Here is an 8325-nt window from a genome sequence, read left to right on the forward strand (position 1 = left end):
TAAGAAAAAACTGTTTTTTCAAAATTTTTAATGTTTTATTTGAAGCCAGAACTTCAAAGTATGAAAAATACAATACAAGACTTTCGTAAGTTCTATATAAGGCTTAAAAAAATAACCATCATCAGAGAAAAAAATCTTAATAGGTTGTTAAATTGATTATATTTAATATGTTGGTGGTTCCTTGATAAGTTACAGGATTTTTCGTTCAAAAACTCAAAAACTACTTGTGACCAGATGTTACAAATATTTGTTGTTTCCATGGATACTTGCTAGCTGGTTCCCCAGGGACAATTATATGATAAAGTGAGTAAAAACAGTTTTTCCAAAATTTAGAATGAAATTTTTGGCAAAAACTTGTTACAATTGGTCATTACGAATGATTGTTTATTTTCTTTTTACCTTATAGGGTACAGAAATGCTAATTTAAGTATTTAACCAACTTCTTTCCAGTCCCTCCAGTCCCTTGCGCCAAATTTTTCGCTTCGACCCATAACCTTTCCTTCTTTTTCAAGATTCAAACTGACATTATCCTTTGTAGTTGGCCTCATTAACCTAGTTGTTTCCTTTGTAACAATTCTTGTATGGATTCAACTTTTAAATCTTCTTTTTGTATCTCTGCTGCTCTAATTTAACTCTAGTCCTTTCCAAGGTTCACAATCTTATGCGACATATGATATTTATAAGATAAGAAGTACTATTTGACTAAATTTCATCCCAAAAACATTTTCACGTATTTTAATAAAAATTTTAGTTACATACCCTCAAGATAAGCTCAATGATATTCCACCCATTTCGGCTGGATGGAACTTCGGTACCTTAAGAGCTTCAAACGGTAACTGTATGATAATCTAATGTCATATATGGCCAAATAACCAATCGTGGTAGAATGGAAAGGTGGTAAAAGGTCTATCTCGATGTTCAAGACGAATCGGTCATCAAGATGACCGAATGGTACTCCCTATTACCTGTTTCATACTGTGGAACGAATTTGTGATTAACCACATCACGGTAAACGAAAAAAATGATGAGCATAAATTTTATTTTCGACCAACATTGACCATTCGCTAGACGATTGGTTAGTTTAGACATCATATTCATAAACCCAGTATTAAGATATTAAATAATTTTCCTAGATCACTACTTTTCGAAAAATAATCACTTCTTTCAGTCCAAGTTTAACGTCGACACCCTCCATACTCAAAATATTAACCAAAATATGTTGAGTTAATCCATAAGAGATATTGGATATGTCTCTGATACGGACACGACGATTTTCCTCAACTTCTTTGATGTTTAATTGTCGATTCCACAAAACACTTGTTTAAAATCGAAAATATTCACTATAAAACTCTCCCAGACGGGTCAATAAATTATTGTATGATAGGAAAGTAATAAAAGTCACAAAGTAAAAACAGAATATCTGGAAAAAATCGAAAGAACACGCTTGAGAAATTATTTGAGAAAGGAGCTTCAGGTCTACTGGGTTTCTTGCATAGCTGTAGATACCTATGAGGTTCATTTAGCATAAAGAGGACTCTGAATAGGGTTATGATGATTGTTTTGTTGTGGTTATATCCTTAAACGTTAATCCAACAATAAATATTACAAATTCTATTATAGCCTGACGGGTGGTTGGTCATATTTCAAAAATTGTTTTTTGGTCGAATGACCACGCCTTCACGACACTTATTTAATTAAAAATACGGAATTTTCCCAGAAGTTTGCAAAATCCTTTTAAAACGAGAGGATACGTTACAAAAATAGTATTTTTTGTTCGGGGCTAATAGCATTGCTCTATAGGGTTCCTTTTTACCTGCTCATGAGGATACTGAAATAATACCAGTAGTAGAAAACACCTCCTCTAAATATATTTCAAAAAAATAATGGTTATAATCCTCACAGCAAGTAAGTACATTTAGTAGGAATTTCTCCGGTGCGGTTTTTCGGTACTTAATACTGATTGACGTTTTTATTTTTGACTGCAGTGTCCGATCTTTTCAAAAAACAAAATCCTTGTCTCTTTTAAATATTTTGATTTGTATAATCGCATATTCCAGGATTAGTACGGAGTTAAGTTTGTCAGACACGTATCTAAAGGATTCTCATATTGTTAAACATAAACATTTAAAAGTTTCGCACGGGATTTTCACAAGTTTCTCACAAGAATTTAACGTTTTGTTGTATATTTTGCAGAAACAAACTAAAATAAACATCTATTCAAACATCTGGTCACATTAAAAATCCCTCAAGCTCTTTAATATACTATTTGGTATTACAAAACCAAAACCAAGAAACAACTCATTGTTAAAACGTATAAAATAAAAAAATAATTTGATAATCCACAAGAAATGACCCAGTAAATGAGTAGATATAAGGGTAGAAAGCTTTATAGACGAAGAGCTGGCTACAAAAAACAGGAGCGATAAGGTGCGCCCCATTTCAGCTTGTAAACTGGCGGCCCCAATTTAGTACATCACCAAACGCCACTTCTTAAGGTCAGCACAGTGCCGGAAAACTCATCTGAAAAGCCCCATAACGTGCGCGCGCAAAACCTTTTGTAACGTGCCGCTTAAACCTCAAATAAAAGCGATGAAACGGCGCAAGAAGTGATCAGAAGTGCCGGAAAACTCATCTGAAAAGCCCCATAACGTGCGCGCGCAAAACCTTTTGTAACGTGCCGCTTAAACCTCAAATAAAAGCGATGTAACGGCGCAATAAGTGATCAGAAGTGCCGGAAAACTCATCTGAAAAGCCCCATAACGTGCGCGCGCGAAACCTTTTGTAACGTGCCGCTTAAACCTCAAATAAAAGCGATGAAACGGCGCAAGAAGTGATCAGAAGTGCCGGAAAACTCATCTGAAAAGCCCCATAACGTGCGCGCGCAAAACCTTTTGTAACGTGCCGCTTAAACCTCAAATAAAAGCGATGTAACGGCGCAAGAAGTGATCAGAAGTGCCGGAAAACTCATCTGAAAAGCCCCATAACGTGCGCGCGCGAAATCTTTTGTAACGTGCCGCTTAAACCTCAAATAAAAGCGATGAAACGGCGCAAGAAGTGATCAGAAGTGCCGGAAAACTCATCTGAAAAGCCCCATAACGTGCGCGCGCAAAACCTTTTGTAACGTGCCGCTTAAACCTCAAATAAAAGCGATGTAACGGCGCAAGAAGTGATCAGAAGTGCCGGAAAACTCATCTGAAAAGCCCCATAACGTGCGCGCGCGAAATCTTTTGTAACGTGCCGCTTAAACCTCAAATAAAAGCGATGAAACGGCGCAAGAAGTGATCAGAAGTGCCGGAAAACTCATCTGAAAAGCCCCATAACGTGCGCGCGCAAAACCTTTTGTAACGTGCCGCTTAAACCTCAAATAAAAGCTATGTAACAGCGCAAGAAGTGATCAGAAGTGCCGGAAAACTCATCTGAAAAGCCCCATAACGTGCGCGCGCGAAATCTTTTGTAACGTGCCGCTTAAACCTCAAATAAAAGCTATGTAACAGCGCAAGAAGTGATCGAAAGTGCCGGAAAACTCATCTGAAAAACCTCATGAAAAAGAGTAAGACCAATTATATTACAAAGTATTTGGATAGAAATATAACTATATAAGACATTTTCTTACGAAGTAGTTGTAGAAATAAGCATCAAAAATTGTATTTCTACAATAAATATAATCGTACGTCAAACCCCACAAACATATTGAAGAAAACAAAATTATTATGTTGCCTCATGCTCAAATTTTTGCTTAATTTACAAATTAATTTATTAATGTTGATTTTATTCCAATAAATCCAACTGGTAATTTTATACTTTCGCTGTCCCCTCGTTTTTTGACTCTAGAAAATCGAAAAATCATCCGAATTCGAATATTTTAAAATCTTCGTTTCTATGGCGGATACAAAAAGACAAAAATTATGGAAATAAAAATAAATGAAAACTTATATTGGTTTCAGGGCTTTAAATGTTCATGAAAATGCACTCTTTCACGTATAATTGTTGATAACTTTTTTCCAAATAATCTAATAAAGTTGTTATATATTTTTTTTCATAATCTACACAAAAAAACGAACAAATTGAAAAAAATTTATACAAAAATGTTGATTTGTCATGTTTAAAATCGACCTTTTCTCAAATATAATCGTTTGTACTTTTTTTATTAAGTAATCATTAAATTTTTATGAACAAAAACAGTCTTAAAATCACTTATTGTAATCAAGTGTATAATATTAGACGTTAGCCTCGAAAAATTGAAAATTTTCACCATTAAAAAAATTGTATCTTACTAAGGTTGAATGTTAGAGATAAAAAATGAATAAACAAACATTTTTCGAATTTTTTCTGTTCCAAAATGTTAATTTTTTTGTGTAGATTAACAAAAAAATATACGAACTGCGTTTGATGCTTTGTAAAAACGATTAATTTTGCGAAGAAGTACGTTTATAATCACATTCAAAGTCATAAAACTATATGAGATATTTTCCATATTTTTTTTCATAAGTCCTACGTAAAAACAAAGATTTTAAAAACAAAATTCAACGAAATCGTATGATTTTTCGATTTTCTAGAGCCAAAAAACGAGGGGCCCGCGAAAGTATAAAATTACCGTCCGTCTTGTATTATTCAAGACACTTCTTATGTATATTTTACCAAGTAATGATGTATTCAAATAAACAGAGTAAAAGTTTAAACTAATATCGGTTCATAAATTATTAAGGACGTTGACATAAAGTGAAACCAAAATAAAACATCGCAAATAGAACACACTCTGAGCAGAAGAAAGAGAAATCCTCAGTCTGTGTCAGAATGAAAGCTACTAACAACTAAAACAGTGTTGCCAGAACAACTAACAAACTTTTTAGTAACAATGAACTTTGTGCAGAAATTCTAGACGAAGAAGTAAATTCTATAATTTGATGTACTGTAACATGTACCCAAAAAAAATCCAGTTTGATTCTTTAAGAATAAAACCAGTTCAAAACGTATCAAAATTAGAAACAGCAATCGAAAAATATATTTAATTTAGATTTATATACATATCCTTGAATCCTTATTGAATGTCAATTCAATGTGAATTTTCTAATATTCAAATATAATTCTATAAAAAAATGCATTGGTTTTTATAGGAATTTCAACTAGTCCGCTAAAAGCCTGTTATATTTTATTCAAAATATTCATATTAATTGAATTACGGTTTAATCTGACAACGCTGTTGTGACTAAGCTATAAAAAGGTTCCAGACCTCGGGCTGTGCGTAACTCGGTAGGTAGTTCTGATGAACCGTAGGCGTAACACCGGTAGCTCAGCGATCACGTGTTCAACAACAGCTTATATAAATAATAAGCGTTACAAATGAAGTCGATTTCGTAAGGGGGCGCTGTAATACGTGTAATTTGAATACCTATCATATTATTTTGAATAATTTAGGTTCGAATAGTAGAATTTTATTATTTTTTTTTTCCAAAACAAATATTTATTTCTATAACTTTGTATTAGAAAGTTCTTTTTTTTATAAGATTCTTTATTAATAACGTTTTAAGGCATTTTTCATGCTGGTTATCTAGTTTAAAGCTTGAAAATGATGAAAAATGCTTCAAATAGATGGTTAAAATACAAAATTTTCAGTTAGTTTTACAAAAGCTTATGTATTATTCTACTGAAAGCTATGGAAAGTTACAAAACTCAATTTGTATTAACAATCCCAAAAATACAACAATAGTTTCTCAATTATTTGTTTCTATAAGATGATCCAAGGTTTTTAACATATTAAATTACGCAACTCTCGTTTTATGTGAGAAATATTTTGAAAGAAATATATTTAAAATATAATTTGTATGTTATTTAATCCCGAAGGTTTCTTTCCGATTCTACTATCTGTGTCTCTCAGTTTAAATAAATTTAGTTGTCAATAATTTTGAACAATAAATTCATAAAATAACATACATTTCATGACACATGTTTCACGTGTTTTTACGCTCTAGGCGACTATAAATATGTATAAGAAAATAATTTAGAATACGTGTATTCTAATTGTCATTACAAGATATGAACCGCTATAAATTTAATCAAACCAAAATTAGTTTTTAAGGTTTCTCCTCTATGTTACTATTGATTTGTTTTAGAAAAAATTTAGCATACTTTTTTGGACAAGCTTAGACTTGAAGCACAATCTATAGAATGAATAATTCAAGTTTAAATATGAATTTTATTATGATTTGATTGAAATTAATTGAAAATCGTATTGTAGTTAAGTTTATGTAGAACTTTCCGAGTCTCTTTTCCATGTACCTATTGATGTCTTTTTGGAAATAATTAGGAAACAATTTCCATTATGTTTTAGACAAAATTTCTAGTTGTTTTGAGCATTATTTACAAAAGATGAACGAATACATTTTCAACAATTCTCATCTTATCACAATATTTCAACGTTCTGATAAGAAAAACATTCACAAAACCTGAACCTACTGCTTCAAATATTAATTATGACAAATTTATTTAAATAAATTTAACTTGATATTGTTTTACGACAAAGAATAATTGACATACTTATTAGGACAATTGTCATCATGTTTTATTGTTTTATTTTAACGAAAAACATAACTAACTGCTAATATTAATAATCATAATTTGTTTTAAATAAATTTTAAATGAATATGATGTTTTGCATGTTTGTGGTCTGTGTGCCTGTTGATATCTTTTCGAAAATAAATTACACAAAATATATTTGAGTAATTTCCAATCTGTACTATCATTTTTTGAAACTAAAACATTCACAATAAACCTACTGCTTCAAGTATCAATTGATATGAATCACTTTAAATTAATTTAAATTAATTTGGAGTTTTGCAGGTTTCTTCTCTATGTGCCTGTTGATTTCTTTTCGGATATATTCAAAAAACTTCTATTTGGACAATACTTTCATGTTATTTTGAGAATAGAAACATTATTTACAAGATATAAACCTTCTGCTTTAAATAATAATTATCACAAATTAATTTAAACTAATATAGTTTTGACGGTTTCTGCTCTATGTCAATTTATTTCCGGATATAATGGGACAATTTTCATTTTGTTTCATATTGTTTAGAAAAAAAAACATCCATGAGAACCGAGGCGATTACTTTAAATATCAATAATTATAAATTGATTTAAATAAATTTAAATGTGTCTGTTCTATGTGATCACTGATATCTTTTTAAAAATGATTATATTCGAACAATTTTCATTGTGGTTTTCACAATACTTTATTGCTGTTTTGAAAATAAAAACCTAATACATAAAAAATACACCTACTGCTTTAAATATAAATTATTACAAATTGATTTATATAAATTTAAATTAATATCTGGTTTTGCAGGTTTCTACTCTATGTGCCTGTTGATATCTTTTTGAAATTAATTATATTAAAAAATATTATTTAAACACTTTTATATTGAGTCTTAATAATTTCTTTTTTATTATGATACGAAAAACAATGCTAGCAAAATAAACTAAACCCTTATATATAAATTATTATAAATTGATTTAAATAAATTTAAATTAAAATAGTTTTACGGGTTTCTGCCATATGTGACTGTTGATATCTTTTTGAAATCAAAGTAGAATAAGTGTACATTGTTTCAATATGAAAAACATTACAAGAAATTATAAATTTCAATACAAATGATGATTGTACAATAGAAAAGGTTTTGTTTTATACGGATTAAATAGAATACTGATAGAAAAATCAGTGCATTACATAATAATAGACAAAAACGTAGCCACTTCTTTAATTAATATATAAATGACACGAAAAAGTATTTGAATAAATTCAGTTTACCCTTCATTATCCGAAATTAAAGAAATGGCACACAAATTCAAATCACAATCACTGTTAAACAAAAATTCACTAACCTGTGTATCTGCTGCGTCGGTGAATATACAATTCCAGCAAAAAGTGTCTCCAATTAACCGTCAGAATGTCTCTAACAAAGTGCCTGAGATAGTTGAATTTTGCTTCTGTACCAAACTATGGCTGGTAGCTCAATGATTCTAACAAGTAGTGAGTAGAATGGGAAACCGAGGTACCCCTCCCGACACCACAAGCACTGCCTACCGAGAGATGCACCTTATGGACCTCGGTTATTAGGACGAAGATGGCAGGTAACAGATACCAGAAGTCACTCGCTCGGTAAGGGATTATGAGTCTTATAAAGACTTGTTTTAGGAGGATGACATTGTTGAGGTTTGATTAAGTTTTTAAAATAATTCGGAATAATTATGGTAGGTAGGCACTTTATTTTGTGCCTTATGGATTTGTGGTCTCGGGTATGTGGGCTGGACACTTGTGGTGGTACC

General features: G+C 31.1%; 1 protein-coding gene across 1 annotated transcript in view; it reads right to left on the reverse strand.

Annotated features, from left to right (window-relative positions):
* Positions 1-8001, reverse strand: part of LOC130891226 (protein drumstick) — a 50596-nt gene extending 42595 nt beyond the window's left edge. The window contains exon 1 of the mRNA XM_057795840.1: positions 7882-8001. The gene's annotated coding sequence lies outside the window, so the exon portion shown is untranslated. The remainder of the gene's footprint in view (positions 1-7881) is intronic.
* Positions 8002-8325: the final 324 nt, after the last annotated feature.

Source organism: Diorhabda carinulata, chromosome 3 (assembly GCF_026250575.1).
Source record: "Diorhabda carinulata isolate Delta chromosome 3, icDioCari1.1, whole genome shotgun sequence".
NCBI lineage: Eukaryota > Metazoa > Arthropoda > Insecta > Coleoptera > Chrysomelidae > Diorhabda > Diorhabda carinulata.